At 36.2% G+C, this 17,986-nt stretch overlaps 1 long non-coding RNA gene across 2 annotated transcripts; it reads left to right on the top strand.

Annotated features, from left to right (window-relative positions):
• The first annotated feature begins 566 nt into the window (after positions 1 to 566).
• On the top strand, positions 567 to 1,506 carry LOC140824657 (uncharacterized). 2 transcript variants are annotated; one of them, XR_012116424.1, is made up of 3 exons: positions 567 to 686; positions 782 to 829; positions 1,377 to 1,506. It is a non-coding gene; the product is annotated as an uncharacterized lncRNA (long non-coding RNA). The 2 variants fall into 2 exon arrangements; XR_012116425.1 differs by having other exon boundaries at positions 567 to 689.
• Positions 1,507 to 17,986: the final 16,480 nt, after the last annotated feature.

The raw sequence follows: 17,986 nt of genomic DNA, 5'->3' as shown, positions 1-17,986 counted from the left end.
GTGTATATAGAAATAGTGTAATGGAAGTTGTGGGAAATGAGATGTAAATATGGTAGTTCGTACGGGTTTTAGCATAATGATTTGAATATTGATCCAAATTGAGTGAGGCCATAACCATTAGAAAGCTAAGATATAATGCTACAACTTTCAAGTTTTGAGTTTTGTCCAAATCATTGTGGAAGACAAGCCAAAAGCGCCCCGAAGTGTGTCGTGTATACCGTCATTCCTTCATTGACACATGTTAGGAGAATGTGCATAACTTTTTACTCAGACCTCCAAATGACCTGAAATTTGGAGAGCTTAAAGCCAAGACATAGGGCTACAACTTTTTAGTTTACAACGTTTCCAGATTATGAAGGGAAGAGCCGTTTCGGGAGCGATTTCTGATGTATCAGTGTGCAGAGCCGAGATTTACTCGCCCTAGCCGCAGGAAACGTCCGTCCTAGCGAACCTGTGCAGAAATAAAATGTGTAGGGGCGAGTAGCGGTAAAAAACGTCCGCTCGGGCGCTGCCTGCTGTATAAAAGGATAAGTTTCGACTTTTCTAAGCACTTTTACCATTCCTATCTTCTTCCTCAGCAAAAACACGAAGCAAACCTAGAAAACTTTCTCCCAAAAGCTCTCTTCTTCATTCCTTTCATCATTTTGAAGTTAGAATTAAGTTCTCCATCACAAGAACTTCCTAAGGTTGTAAGTTTTCTTCACTTTTAGTTGTTCTTTGTGTAGAGGTGTAACTTTCACTAGTATAGACATAGTAATTAAGTTATTGATGTATTTGACAGTATAGGAGCGAGAACATCGTCTCAAACCAGTATTCGTACACTTGGACTGTAAGTTGGCATGTTCTTGAAGTAATACATGAGTAATATTATGAATTTCAAATGCATCTCATTGTCTATTGATATATGTACATTGTTAGTATGTTTATTGATGAAAACATAGCACCATATTCCATTGTTATGTATTAAATATGTAAGGAACTCATGAATATTGATGATGAGTGCTATGTCATGAACAAGAACATGAACATAAAAAGAAAAAGGATTGATTTACATGATATAGAGCTTGTTGACATCATGGGTGGTTTTAAGTCCACCAAAGCTATTGGCCAATATATGTTCATGGGGCGTGGGGATGCCAAAGGTTACTCCCTGACGTCCAACACAGTAGTAGCTATATAATAAAGCAAGCACGGTAGTACATGTCAACTAATGAGGCTCAAGTACAAAAATGAACATTGAATATATGCTACGGTATGACATGTTTTTAAGATTCATTGTTGATCACGACTTGATATGTATGTTCCTTCAATGCATATTGATACGTACAAGTGCCAACTTATTGAGTTTATAAACTCACGTACCTCATGTATTACAGGATCAGGTAGTGAAGATGCGTAGGATGCCGGTTCGCCAATGGATGCTAGTGACGTGCCTCACCTCGACAAGAACCGGGCTTCTTATTGTATAGCTTCCGCATATGTATTATAATGAATTGAATGTCAGGGTTTGAAACAAGTTTTACAATGTGTGTGCTTATGTGTAGAATGATACATAATATGTTTGTGTATAAGGATATGACTATATGTATATTGTTATTGTTGCTTGAGGGTTAATGCATTATCTAGTGTTTTTATTTCTTGAGTTGTTGGTATAGACAAAATATAGGGACATCATGCCAAAATTTTTATAAACCATCAAATTGATGCCCCTTGTTTGATTTGCTTCATACTATAGTTATATCATTAAAACCCTATTTTAATTACAAGTATAAACGTCATTAGTCATGTCAAGTATAGAGTAAGGGTGTGACATAAATGAGTTTATAAGTGTAAGGAAAAATAGAAGTATGACTTCTATGAGAGAAATGTAAATTTTAATTTATGGAAGTGTTCCTAAATTAAAAGTTGGCCAAGTGAATAATGTATTTGAAAATTGTGATTTTCATAAACATTATTATGGACAAAATTAAATTAATTCAAGTGTTGAATTAATTAAACACTAGTGGACCTAGTAGAGTCCAAATAATTAAATTAATTCAAGTGTTGAATTAATTAAATCATATTGAGTCTTGTAGAGCTCAATTTAAATTAATTATTTAACTAGTGGGACTTGGGTAAATTCAAGTAATGTTTAATTAATCTCAAATATGTTGAGATAATTAAATTTAGTCCATGTTTTTTAATTTGTTAAAAACCATATAATATATGCATGCATGGAAGGTGAAGAGTTGGAGACAACTTTTACAACTATCAAGGCTTGGCATGCTACTTTTGTCTCTACTTTTTGCAAGACCAAGACAAGTCTCCCTTCCCCCATTCAAGCATCACAATGGCCGAAACTTCATCACTTTACACTCCATATTTTTCCTCTCTTTTCTTCTTCGAGTGTTGAGGAAAGAAAATTTCTTCTCAAAGAAAAATGCTCTAATTTTTCTAGTTCAAAATTAGAGTGGTTCTAGCTAGTTGGTGGTGGGCTTAATATTTGAGCAAGGTGGGCTCAAAGGAAGCTTGAAGATTGTCTTGTCATTGAAGAGCTTAGTTGTATATCAACTAAGTTGGAGCCATCATCAACCTCAAGAGGTTGATAGGTAACGAAATTCTAAACACACTATGAATGTCATTTTTGTGTTTTATTGTATTTGCTACACATTTCATGAGGTGGCCGAAATTTTCTACAAGAAAATAAAATTTTTGAACTTCCGTTGCGCTTCCGGTCACCGTAACCGATCTCCTTTCAACATGTTCGTGTTCGTGTTCGTATTAGTCACATTCAACTCACATCCTTCAAAAACATATCATCATATTCATCACTTGTAAATTTCATGCATATTCATACATTTTTTTAAAACCAAACATGCAACGTATTTTACAGCATTTTCATAATAATTCATGAAACGTCTACTACTTAAAATACTGCTAGAAATTATTTTTTTTGTAATCTAAATCTCGAAAATACATTTAAGTGCATGCATGCAATAACCGTTTTAAATCACACATTTTAAAATAAAAGGATTCTAATACTGATAAAAATACTACAGTAAAAAAATATGTCAAAAATTCTGTCGAACCAACAACATGCTAAGTCCTGACAACCATCAACATAAACAAACATAAGTGTATAAAAATATCCATAGTTCCTCTTAATTCATAAACGTAATGTCTAGAAAAAAATATGGTCCTCGGGTTAGCGTGCGTATATCCAGCCCCGCCTACTCAGTCTTCGGCGCCTCCAGTCACCTCATCAATACGCTCACCTGTTTTATTCATATCTAGTGAGTCTAAAGACTCAACACAGCTTAATCGTTATAACAAGTACATATACATAACATGTAACAATGAAAATTACTGTAATCAACATACATTTAATGATCTTAAAAGCAAGAACTTAAACATATCGTGTCAAAGCATAACGTGTTCAAAACATGTCTCAACATATCAGCATATAATTATTCATTTTCTTTATCTGAATTCTGGTAATTAGTTGTGACTTCCGCATCATCGTATTAGTCGATGGATACATCTATGTGTAATAGCGATACCCGACAGTGGGGACATCAACGACAGTATTACCCGTCCACTGAGCATTGGCCTTACATGTCTTATTTTCGTATCATCATATTAGTCACAACCAACTCTCTTCCTCCAAAAACATGTTATCGTATTCATCACTTATAAAAATCATGCATATATGTAAATTTTCTTAAAATCGAGCATGCAGGATATTTTTCATATTTCTATAAAAATCCATGTTCATGATAATAAACATTTAAAACATGTCAAATTGTGATTAGGACACTTCCAAGATTGCTAACTCGAGCCGAATGCAAAATGACCATTTTGCTCCTGGAAACCCTAATTGACCATTTTACCCCCTGAACCTCAAACTTTTGACCCGAAGCCAATCAAACTCCTTAAAACACCTCAACACTTATATACAATCGATTCCAAGACATAATCTCGAGCCCGTTTCATATCTTCTACGATTCGTGTTAAAACTTCGATCGGGGTCTTGGTTTAAACCCGAATCATCCCGAAAATTAACCAAAATTTCCCAAATTTTAACCACCGCTTATACACACCCTATCAGCCCCTAAACAACCTGAATCAAACCAACTAAGGCCATCAAACATGACCAAACAACTGCTGGAAAATTTCTGCACAAGGAGAGTCGAACCCTAATTAACCTTAGGCTTCCATTTTTCGATCCTAGACCTAACCAACTCGCACCAGCCTTGAACCATCATCACATAGGACCAAGATCAGCCTGAGGACACCCTACTGTACCAACCCTAATCACGCCTTCGGCTTGAAGCATGCACATAGTCCGACTTTGCCAATAAATGACCCAACTAGCCTTGTTCCCATCCCGACACGTCCACCCTCATGTCCAGATGCTCACGACTCCTCCCCAGCCCCGTCACGTACCCATTATGGTTTGTTCCACGGCTGCAATCAAGCCATGCACGGTTGCACCTTCCTTTCTTCCAAACTAGCAGCGTAAAATCCTATCCTCTCAAAGAAACTGATCGGCCCTCACTCAAGTCCGACCAAGTCCCGACTCTAGCACCTTGACACCTTCACTCTCGACATATACAGGCCTTTAACTCCTAGCTATAGCAGCCCCTTGCACAATAATCAAGAAAACTTGATATGAATAAAAAATATATATGCATTTTTCATGACAAAACCTTGTAAAAATGAAGCAACATAATGTATCTATGCATTCCTCATGTAAACACACATCAGCATAAAATGGAGTGAATGATTAGAATGAAACGCTTTAGGGTGTGCCTTTGCGTAAATACGCTCGAAACTTCGATACCAGAGCGTAGAACTTGCACCGGAGAGGCGGCGAACGAAATTTTTTAAAACCTAAGAGGATTTTGAAGATGGCTACTGAAGAAATTCGAAAATGCTGCTGCAGAAGTGAGGGAGGGGGCGGTCAAATGGGTGGTATTAGGTTTAGGGATTTTAGTGTAGGGTTAAATCAATATATTAAGTGCTAATGAGCCATTAATTATAAATAAAGGGATTAAAATGGTTTTAGGTCCATTAAACAATAAATAATCTCATCAAGCCCAAAAACACTCTCGAAAAATATTTTGTTTAGGTATGTTTTTGAAAACATTGTCAGAGTCCTCAAAAAGTGCCCTGACTCGCTAAATTTTGTGTACCGGTTTAAAATACGATTCGTCACGTAAAAATACCTTAACGAGACCCATTTTCAAAAATCACCCTTATTAACGCAATATAATAAATAATTATTTAATAAAAATATTTTTCCTTAATTATCCTCAGTTTCCGATCCTCGTTCGAGCGCGAAAACTATTAAAAGTCCTTATGCATGAAACTTTAATAAACCATGCAATAAAACACATATTCATGTAATAAAATAATTAAATACAAAATTTAGTAAAACCCTAGATTGCATGCAGTGATGTTACGTAATTTGAATTCCCAGACCTTACAATTCATATCCATAATTAACATATATGTTTAAATATGCATTTTCAGTTATCGGGGCACTGTCAGGACTGCTTATATAACTCGGGGACAAAATTACCATTTTGCCCCTGAAAACCTTGATTGACCAATTTGCCCCTGGACCTTAAAATTTTGACCCGAATCCATCCAAACTTATCAAATCCCCTTAAAACATAATTTTAATCATTTCTTAGACGTAAAATTGAGCCCATGAAATAAATTTTGTAATTCGTTTTAAAACTTGGACCGGGGTCTCGGTTTTAATCGACCATTTCTAGACCATACAAGTCCCTCAAAAACCCCTTGCAATCCACTGGAATTTCTGCAACAAAAACTCGAAATCCTATGTAAGGTCTAGGAAATTCGAACTACGTAACATGACTGCATGCAATCTAGAGTTTTATTTAAAAATATGTGTTTGTTGATTTTTATGCATTTTGTTGAATGAGTATGGCATGGATAGATAGTTATTTTTAAGTTTCATGCATTATGATTTAAGTTGAATTTCACTCTCGAACGGGTAACGGAGACAGGGGATAATCATGAAAGATATTTTATTGAATAATTATTTTTAATTAACCATTTTAATCATTTTATTTTCTTAAATGAGGGTCCATTAACTCTTTTTTATAAATCTAAACCTATCACCTAATCAACCCTAAACCTAGCAGCAAGCAGCGGCAGCCCCTCCCTCTCATAGCAGCAGCATTTCAAAACAAAAACCAGCAGCCTCCATCCCTAGGTTTTCAAGAAAGCTTCATCCCCGCCTCTCTGGTGCAAGCCCTACGTGCGTATCATCAACGTTTTAAGCACAAAAAGGCTAAGCCACGCCTTGTATCATTCTTTTTCTCATCATTCATGCTATGTATGCTGATATATATGTAATTTCATAAGGAAACCTTTGATCTAGCATGTATAATTGGCTTCGGTTGTCATGATTTGCGCATGTATTCTTTACATATCTCACGTTTTTTTGTTACCATGGTGCAAGGGGCTGCCATGTGAGGGTCCTAGGAGGTTTTTCACGTCGAGGAAGAAGGGGAAACGATGCAGGATTTTGTTAGGAGTCGAGATTTAGTGAAGGTTGATCGATATTTCTTGGGTGATTGGATTGTTTGTGGATAGATAGGAAGTTTGGGGCTAGCAAGCTGTGCAAGGGTCGTTCTTAACCTTAGACCAGACTCTGGTGGGTTTGATTTGTGGCCTAAGATGACTCGAATGCTGCTGGACATGGTCATGGGGCCGGTCGAGGGAATTAAGTTGAAGAGGTCTCGCTTGTTTCGTGTCATTCAAGGAAAGAGCGTGCAACAGTGTGCATGGGACTAGGGTTCTTGGTTAGATTGGTCCAGGAGGGGTCCAGTGGTGAGCTAAGTGTGGTGGTTCGAGGCCGGTTCGAGTTGTTTAAGAGTAGGGTAGAAGTTAGCTTGGATATGTATGGATGCTTTTTTTGTCGCGGGGTTAGTGTCGCGGCACTGCCCTTTAGACGCCACATGGCCTAGTCCTCGAATTAAGTAGAGTTGCAGCATTGATTCCGGGCGCCTAGGCGCTAACCAAGAGCCGCAGTGCCACAGTGTCAGTGCCTAGGCACTAGTCCAAGGTTTGAGGAGCTTTTAGTTTAGGTGTTATTGTCTCGTTTAAGTATCAATACGTCGTTATGACCGAGCTTAGTGAGGGTTACATTAGGTCATGTGAAGCTTGATTAGGAATCTTTGAATTATTGTTTAAGCGTGGTCGTCTTTGGGTCGAGTTAGCAGTCTTGGCAGCACCCTAAACACGATTTTGACATGTTTTAAATGTTTATTTATCATGAATATGAAAAATTATGAAAAATACTTTGCCTTCTTGATTTTAAGTAAAATTACGTATATGCATGATTTTGATAAATGATGAAAATGAAGATGTTTTTGAAGGATGAAGTTGGTTGTGACTGACGACATATGTATACGAGGAGTTGTAAGGCCAAGACTCAGTGGATGGGTAATGCTGTCGCTGATGTCCCCGCCGCCGGGTACCACTGTAATATGTAGATGGATCCATCGAATAGAGTTGATACGATAGAGCTAATACGAAAGTCACAACTAACGAAATGAATTTGATTAAGGAAAATGAACAAGTATATGATGAGATGTTTTTGACAATCTGTGCTATGATATGAAATGTTTAAGTTCATGTTTCTTTTCAAGTTCATGAAATGTATTTTAGTGCGTTACTTTTCACTGCTGCATGTTATGTGTATGTAGTAAAGCCCAGATTCAGTACATGTAAAACTCATACATTTATTTAAATTGTTAAATTATTTATTTAAATTAAAATGATTTTAGCGTTATATGATTTATAAATTTTCATTATTTTAAATTATTTATGTTTATGTGATGCACGTTAAAATGTTTTCATGGTTTCATGTTTCAGGCGATTATTCGATGCAGGATCAATGAAAACAGACTGGCGACGATTTTCGCGATTTTAAAATGTAGTTTTTTATTTTAAGTTAGGAATGGAGCATTTTAAATTATTTATTTAGTTTTAAGCATTTTGAATCCTAATTTAATTATTAGATGAATTTAAGATTTTAAAACCTTTAAATTCTAGCAATTGTGTATTTTATTTGTAATTTGGGGATTTTGTAATAAACGGAACCCCATGCTCCTCAAATGCATAATCCTATCGATCGTCCCAACAACATCGAATCCAGAACTGACCTAGTGCTTAAACATCTTCCAATCTTGCTGTGAATCGAGCCTCTATCTACGAGAACCTAGCAGCCCTTTGAACCATGCAATAATCGTGAGAAGCAAGTGAAGAAATCCCATATTTTTCATGTGAAAACCATATAAATTTGATGCATAATGTTAGATCTATAAAATATCATGCAAAAAATTCAACATACATATCCTGATGCGATCGATGAGAAAAAAAGGTGTAGGGCGTGCCTTAGTGTGCAAACGCTCCAAAAGTCGAATCAACGAAGCGAGGGACAAGCACCGGAGGGACGGGACGACGTTTTTATGAAAAATATTTGAAAAAATGTTCAAACTTGCTGCTGGAATTCACGAGCGGCTACTGGAGTGGGGGGCGTGAATGCTAGGGTTTGGGAATAAGGTTTATGATAAATTAAATGAATATTGGGCCTAGGTTTAAAATAGTGAAGTGTAGTGGGCTTGGCTCCAAAAATCTAATAAAAACAAGCACATTAGGTCCCATAATCCGCACATAATATATTTCGTGTTAGTACGATTTCAAAAATATTACTCAAACCCTTAGAAAGTCCTCTGTTTTGCTAATAATAGCCTGCTTGTTTAAAATATAGCTCGCTACGTAAAAAAAAATACATTAAAAAGGCTCATTTTCGAAAATTCAATTTAAAATAATCATATATTAAATAATTAAAAATAATTATTTAGTAAATACATTTTCTTTACTGTTCTCGGTCTACGTTCCTCGTTCGAGCATGAAATATCATTAAAAGCCCAATTAGATGCAAATCTAATAATTCATGAAATAAAAACACCTGGTCATTTCATAAACATGCATTTAAAAATAAATAAATAAACCTTTTAATAAAACCTTAGATTTACATACAGTCAGATTATGTCTTTCGAATTTCTAGCCCCTCACATTTACGTTGTAGTAAAACTCTACTCTTGTTTCGACTATGATACCTATCCATACCCATAAAATTTGTGTATCATAAATATTGGTTGGATTGGGCCTATTCAGTTGTGCCTAAATTTACTGGAGTTCACAAAAATCCAGAATTTGATATTAAATGACCCAAATTATTATACATATACAGTCCAACTAGAATGCAAATTTAAAAAATTTAGAATGCAAATAACTCTCGAAGAGTCTATAAACAGCCATAAATGATTTCTTTTTGCACCTCAGGTACATCAGTATGTCATCATTGAACATATTTACAACTTGTCCAGAAGATTTTCTGAATGCTCTATTCAACAATTTTGTATACACTGCTAATGTATTGGTCATATTATACGACAAGTACTCACACAATCTCCCCGGAATTGTAATTGATCACCCAAATCATTGATTCTAGACACGGAATATTCATTCTTGACAAGATTCCGAATTCTAATCCGGATCATTAACATTGAAAATTATCATTTATGTGTCTTATATTTACTCTCGGTGTTCCAGTTTAACAGGAAATTAACAACACATTTAGTTGTATTGCTCTCAAATAGTGTCATTACACTACTGGAGAATAAAGTTTAATTAAAAGAATTTATTTACCAACTAAAAGACTAAGTTTCATTCTTAACATGGTATCAGAGCTCATGTTCCACTGTTATGTATTGGACCACCTGTTTTGCCATAATTGGGCATTTGTAAACTCCACGCTCCAGATGTTCATTCCTGGGCATGAGAGGGGTTTGTTAGTTTTCCCACATCAGTTGGATAAATAACCTGGGAGTTGTATATATAGGCTTGGACAAACCTCCCCCCTTGATCTAATTTTTGAGATTGAGTTAGGTCCAAGTTTCATTCTTAAAGACATATTTCTAGAACATGATGTATATCACAACCATTATTCCTCACTGCATAATAATAACTTAGGATTTTATCTAGTATTAACACTAAATCCCAATTGTCAAAACATTATCTATGCAGTCACGAGTCAATTTCTTTTGACACAAAAAATTTGAAACAATAATTCAAATTACAATCCAGCCCAAATCATGAACGCAATGGATAATGAAAAGGATCCAACATCAAAATAATGCTGCTTAATACGAAGTACGGACATCGTAAATCTCAACCAATGCCCGAGTGCAAGGATAGGACAATGATTAGTGTCCATAAATGCACAAAGATGCACAAAAGATTTCGGATATCCAGAATAATGTGTTACAAAGGAAATGATCGTAAGAAGAAATTTTGGTGACTGAATAATATTTCTCATTTAAATGAAGGTAAAAATTTGTGTGAGACGGTCTCACGGGTCATATTCGTGAGACGAATATCTTATTTGGGTCATCCATGAAAAAGTAATATTTTTTATGTTAAGAGTATTACTTTTTATTGTGAATATGAGTAGGGTTGACCCGTCTCACAGATTAAGATCCGTGAGACAGTCTTACATGAGACTCACTCTTAAATGAAATGTTGAATCCTAACTGATTAACTATTATCCTGACTATACAAATTTTACAGATTTACCCAAAGGCAAAAACTTGTGTGAGATGGTCTCACGGGTCGTATTTATGAGACAGATCTCTTATTTGGGTCACCCATGAAAAAGTATTGCTTTTATGCTAAGAGTATTACTTTTTATTGTAAATATAGGTAAGGTTGACCCGTCTCACGGATTATGATCCGTGAGATGGTCTCACATTAGACTCACTCTTACCCAAATAACTCATTTAAAACTCGAACTACTCACAATATTGTTAGAGTAGATGTCATGTAAGCCAACTGTTGGCTAGGAAATTTATTAACTCAATTGTAATAAACAATCTTTATTTTAATATAATTCTTCGTTTCATGGTTTGTTATTTCTTTATCTGTATATCCATATGAACAACATAGATAAAGACCTTGATTATACTTTAATACAAATGATGTTGGGATCTTTTCAAAATATTTGGACACTCGTATGATTTTAATAAACATAAATATACATAAGATGTTTAGTCATCTACCTTTAGTGAATTATTTCACTCGGCTCTAACTATTCCGATATTGGTAGGTATAGCTCTTGTTGAATTCCCTCCGAATTTTCTTCAAGAACTCCTTTCTTCAATCCTTCTGTAAAATCCACGACTAGAAAATTTGTTCCACTTCAAAATAGCACTAGAATATTTGGAAGAACTTTTAATGTTGGAGATTAAAAAATCGAGATACGGATCAACCAAAATAACTTTGAAAGAGGCCGAAATTTGAGAAGAAAATTGGAGAGTTATTTTTGAAAATCATGTCATGTGGAGGCTAGGATTTTCAAAAATTATGAGTGAAATCATTTAACCTCAAACCTAATACATATATATATAAGCTTTGGACACATTAATTAGATCAAATACTTAATATGCTTAATCAATTAATTACTCTAGTCCAACTGGTTTAATTAATTAATTAATTTTTTAAAGTCCAATTAAGAACCTTAATAATTTGTATGTTGGTCTTGTACTCCTACAAGCCCGTAATACACACCCATTACATTTAATTTAAATCTATTATAAATTCAATATTTGACTTTAATATTTAAATTAAATTCAAATCCTTGAATTTATCACCTCCAAAATTTAATATTTAATAAAATCAACTTTGAGTTTAATAAATTAAATTCTCAAATTTTATAAATTCAACTCCTTGAATTTATTCTCTCCAAATTTTATAAATTCATAAATTCAACTTCTTGAATTTATTATCTCATAAATTCAACTCCTTGAATTTATTTTCTCAAAATTTATTTATCATAAATTCAACTCCTTGAATTTACTATATCATAATATAAATTCAATTTCTTGAATTTATTCTCTCAACGGGAACAAATGATCCAGTGCTTGTGTAACCCTCAAAGGTTCAGGGATACAGTTAGCCATAAGTTCACAACTCTTTGTGATTCAGGACATAATCCTTTATTCGGGCTTACCCTAATTTTCTCCATTCTATGTATCAACAATTGATCATGAGAATGCAGTAATCACATTTCAGATTAAACCCATTGAATTATGGTAAGAGCGTCTAGTAGCATCGCCTCATGATTCCCTAGGTATCACTGATAGTGCCTGCAAGAACCATTCATTTATGATTAACGTATAGTACGGTCCCTACATCTCATATAGCCCGGTCGAGTCTCCAACCATTGGTTCATCGAGGGTTGCATAATAATTCGATAACTATGTGACACATATTTGAGAAAAAATAGTGGCATCGCTTGTACAATTGTAGAATTCCTTCTCTAATGTACATATTATACTCTGGCCAGAGATTTCATTCACTATTATTTCATCAGATCATGTAGGATATCCACACACGTAGGTGAGCGGTGAATTCCCGACTACAATGCACTGGCTCCTACATGTGTCGCAACTGTACCCAATCTCTCCACCTGATGACTCTCCTGGAATCGGTAAACGAGTCAAAGCACAGCCCTAACATATAGAGTCTCAGTATCGTCCCGGGTCGTAAGGACTAATGGTGTACAATCATAACCACAAACATATTCTCTCGATGAATGATAACCATTTGGAAAGTCCGAGGAATGGTAGTTCAGTATTATCATCATATGACTACCCATCTGTATATTTTGACATTTATATGACCTTACCAAGAAACGCGGTACACAATATCACAGATGCTAGTCTGGAGTTCAAGCGACATTTATCCATGTTTTACGCAGTTGAATCGACTTGAAACGGCTGCTTATTCGTTTTCTTAAAAAGTACTAGAATTTTTTTTAAAATAAAATGTCGTAAAAATCTTTAACTTAAAATCATGAACTTAAATGCGGATAAATAGAAGCGCTGGTCCTCGGGTTATGTACACCGGCAGTCCAGCAAAGTCACCTGTCAAGACCTCCAACATCATTATTAATATCACCTGCTTCATACACACCTAGTGAGTCTAAAGACTCAACACGTCATATCCTTGATAACAAGTAATACGTAATACAGTTCACATACAACAGTGAAAAATATTTGTATTTAAAATATCATTTTCATAATAATGAATAAACTTTAAACTTATACTTTTCATAAACATGTAAAACTATAAACAGTTTCATATCATCGTAAACATATACATATCCATATTCATGTTCGTGTTTTGTTGAATTCAGATCGTTGATTGTGACTTTCATGTTCATATACGTGTTGGGCGATTGATCCATCTACATGTAACCACATTACGGAGTGGCGCGGGACACCAGCAAGACTCTCACCGGTCAACTGGGCTCTGGCCTTGCGTATTATCATATCATCGTAAACGTGTTCATATCCGTATCCAAGGAAATACGATCGTCGGGATCTCACTGGGACCATAACCCTCACGATATCTCCAACATATCATCGTAATAATCCCAATCCCTTCATGTCCTTCAACGGGTTATCATTACTTAATAAAACCATGCATATACATATCATTTTCATTTTTGAAACCAAGCATGCACCATTTCTTTTAAATGCCCAATAATTAAATCCATAAAATTTCATGAACATTTAAAAATCATGATTTGACATATAAAAATTCATAATCATCCATAATCATTGAAAACAATCATATTAGCATATAAAATAGCATTTAGGACACTGCCATGATGTTTACGAATTTTCCGGTGTAAAAAACCGTTTTACCCCTGGACGTGCCATATTACGTTTTTGACTTTTTTTTATTTCTTTGACTCTCACATGTCCAAAATAATTTTATAAGCTTAAATTAAAATTCTCATAATTTTATTTAGCTTAAAAACTATACTTTTTAATTAATTCGTAACTTGACGTTTTGAACGCGTTTTAATTCCGAAAATCTCAAATTTTAATATAAAATTCCTAAATTCTAAGTTTAGTTTTTTATATTATTTTAGCCCTTATGAACTACGACTCGACCCCCGTGAGCCGTTTTTCAATTTATTTGAGTTTAAAAACCCTAATATGATCCAATAACTTCGACCCCGAGCCATCTATGGATTTTATAGAGCCACCCTCAGACCATACTGAACCAGACCCTGACCAACATCCTTAAACACCCAACTGGACCCCTAGGAACCCACGGAAACAAGCCCTAACCCAAAAATCTAACCACATCAGCAAGTGCCTAAAGTGGCCAAGAATTGCTTAAGGACAAGGACTCTTGTTCTAGCTTCCAGGACCCTACCAACGAACCCAACCATCGAACCAACCTGTTGTGGCCTGACTTAAGACCCTAAGGACTCACTCAAATCCAGCCTTCGAACCCAGGCCGAGCCCCACACCCCCTGCGCAATAGCTGAACCATGCGCCACCCTCACTGCACTCTCAGGTAGGAGTCCTTGTCAACAAGGACTCCTCCCATCCCACTTAGCTCGAGTCCTAGCATGGCTAGGTCCCTTCTCTTGACCCCTCAGGGTAGCCCTGGACAGAAGCCATGACCAAGCCCAGCCATAGTAACCCAAAACCGAGCCCCTTAGTTACCCATGACAGCAATTGCTGCACCAGCTTGTGTTCTGATTCGTGTGTGGTGTTTAGGTGGTGTTTTAGGAGTCTAAATTCATGTAAAACAATACCCTAATGCTTCCTAGACATGGCAGACCCTTTATGCACATAAACAACACAATTTGGATAAAAAATCCTACTTGAAAATTTCATGATACATGCAAAAACGAAAAATACATAAAGTGTCACTTGTTTTGCAAAGTTTTCATGCATAAAAAAATACTATGGTGTGATGATGGTTTGGAGAAAGAATTATGCGTGCCTTTGCGTTATATACGCACGAAAAATCGTTGACAATGAAGAACGGAGTGAAACCTTGGCTTGAATCCCTTAGAACCTATGAACTTTCCTTCAATATGAAGTGTCGCGTGTGTTGTACTTTTAGAGGATAGTTTTCTGAAATTGAAAAGTGTGTGGCCATGTATTTTCTTTTTGTAGAGTGTAGGGTTTTTTGGTGATTAACACTTTAAATACTAATTAATTTAAAGTTTTCTAAAATTAAGAAGGGGTGGTTCGATTTCGACCTGTTGACGGACCCAAGTGGAACTTTTATGGCAAGGGTTCCCAAGCCAAAATTTTTTGGTATCCTCTCTAGAAATGTCTCGACTTTTGACTAGCGGAGATGATGGTTATCTTATCTACTCTATTGATATCTCTAAGAAGAAGCCTTCTTTATCTGATATTCCTATTGCGAAAGAATTCCAGGATGTATTTCCCGATGAGATTCCTGAATTTCCTCCTCATCGAGAAGTTGAATTTAATATTGATCTTATGCCGGGGATTGCGCCTATATCGAAAGCTCCTTATCGCATGGCACCATTGGAATTGAAAGAACTTAAAGAACAATACAGGATCTTTTTGATAAGGGATATATTCGACCGAGTGTATCACCTTGGGGAGCTCCAGTTTTATTTGTTCGAAAGAAAGATGGTACGATGCGAATGAGTATCGATTATAGGCAACTGAATTGGGATACTGGTAAAAACAAGTACCCACTTTGTCTTATTGATGATTTATTTGATCAGCTTCAGGGTACTTCTGTTTACTCTAAGATTGATCTTCGTTCTAGATCTCATCAAGTACGAGTTCGAAACGAAGATGTGCCTAAAACTGCTTTCCGTACCAGGTATGGCCACTATGAGTTTTTGGTTATGCCTTTTGGTCTCACGAATGCTCTTGTTGTCTTTATGGACCTAATGAATCGTGTCTTCCGTGATTATCTTGACCGATTCATTATTGTATTTATTGATGATATTCTTGTGTATTCAAAATCGAAAAAATAGCATGCTGAACATTTGAGATTTGTACTTCAAACTCTTCGTACTAGTCATTTATATGCTAAATTGTATAAATGTGAATTCTAGATGGATAGAGTAGTATTTCCGGACCACGTCATCTCGAGACATGACATATCTGTTGATCCTACTAAGATTGAAGTTGTATTGAATTGGCCGAGACCTACGAATGTTCCTGAGATCCGTAGCTTCATGGGTTTAGCTGGCTATTATCGTCGTTTTATTGAAGGATTTTCGAAAATAGCTAAACTTATTACTCAAATGACACAGAAGAATCAGAGATTCATTTGGTCAGATGAATGTGAAGCTAGTTTTCTTGAATTGAAGACGAGATTGACCACAGAACCTACGCTTACTATTCCCTCAGGTACCGGAGAATTTGTAGTGTGTACAGATGCGTCTGGTAAAGGTTTAGGTTGTGTTCTGATGCAACCTAGAAAGGTGGTTCCTTATGCATCTCGTCAATTGAAATCTCCTGAAACTCGTTATCCTGTTCATGATCTTGAATTGGCCGCCATTGTGTTTGCTTTGAAGATCTGGCGTCATTATTTGTACGGAGAAAAGTTTGTTATTTATTCAGATCATAATAGTCTGAAATATCTCTTTTCTCAATCCAATTGATCTCCTAAAGGACTTTGATTGTGAGATTCAATATCACCCTGGATCGGTGAATGTTACTGCAGATGTCCTTAGCCGTAAAGTTCATGATTCTATTTTAGCTTCTGTCAATGTCGCCAAAGTACACGAGGATATATGTACTTCTGGTTGGACTTTTCACTCGAATTGGAATTATGTCACTGTCTCAGCATTGCAAATTGAGCCAAATTTGATATCGAAAATACGAAAGGCCAAATGAAGCGATGCTCAGTCTTGATACGAAAGGCCCAATACGAAAATACGAAAGGCCCAATGAAGCGATGCTCGAAAATACGAAAGGCCCAATTTGATAAATAAAATGTCGTAAAAATCTTTCTAGAGAGCGTGAAGTCAGTCTTGTAGATCCAGGGTTTCTCAATGAACAAGCGGATGAAGGCAGGCTTTAGAGTCTTGTCCTTGCCTAGCACCTTGAAACAATTTTGTCTTCTCCATATTACCCCTCGTGTTGATAGGAATATCTATTAAAAAGACGTTTCATTCAACTGTGCTTGAAAGAGAGAGGATATGATAGTTGGTAAGCCCCAATTCCACTGAAAGATTCAATTCAGGTACTTTCATCGGGCTTGAATCCCTGATAGGATCCATGGGCAGTCTCGATCTTTATGATTCAACTTCTCTTTGCGAGCTAGCCCGGTGCTCCATAAACCAGCTCTTCTCAGAACCCGGGGGTAGTGAGAGGACTAACCCTAAAAAAGGGAGAGAGATTCAATCGCTAAAGAAAGCTAGCAGGGCTTGAACCCTTTCCCCCGAAAAATTACCCTCGTCCATGTTTATTTCACAATTTTGATTGAATCTTCTATTCAATGCTCTAATCTCTCTCTTTGTCGATGCCGGGCCTCCGCTTGAGCCTCCAAAGATAAAGGTACACCTTTTTGATCTCATTCGTATTCTGATCGAAGAAAGAAGGTTTCAATTTGACTTCTCTTTGCTTCTTTTTCATTTGCTTGGGAAGGTTTTTATTCTTGGGCTTGGCCACTTTGAATTTTAAAGAGAAGGTTCGAAAACATATTTGGGACGGAGATCCATCTGTAAGTACTTACTTAAAGAGGATAAAGAACCCCTGACATAAGGATTTTAGCTCGCGCCACTTAGAAAATGGAGATTCTCGGACGGGGAAAAGCGGCAGTCGACATCTATTAAACAACATTAAGAACAAAGCCATACTATACCCTCCTCGGGATAAACTAGTGATGATTGCCATGAATGCTGCCCTCAAGGACGTGTACAAGAAGGTCTTTGCCGATTCCTTCAAGAGCACGTCTTCTTTTCGACCATACCAGAGGGGTCAGAGCGGAAAAGCTCAACTTCGCCACTTCAAACGGGCGCTTCGCCCTTCTTTTTTTTAGAAGGATGGTTTTCTTGGAATGGAAATGGGTCATGCGCCTCAATATGGTTCTATAA

The sequence above is a fragment of the Primulina eburnea genome, chromosome 2 (genome assembly GCF_022965805.1).
Source record: "Primulina eburnea isolate SZY01 chromosome 2, ASM2296580v1, whole genome shotgun sequence".
NCBI lineage: Eukaryota > Viridiplantae > Streptophyta > Magnoliopsida > Lamiales > Gesneriaceae > Primulina > Primulina eburnea.
The sequence above is the reverse complement of the archived record's forward strand: the minus strand, read 5'-3'. Positions and strand labels throughout refer to the sequence as shown.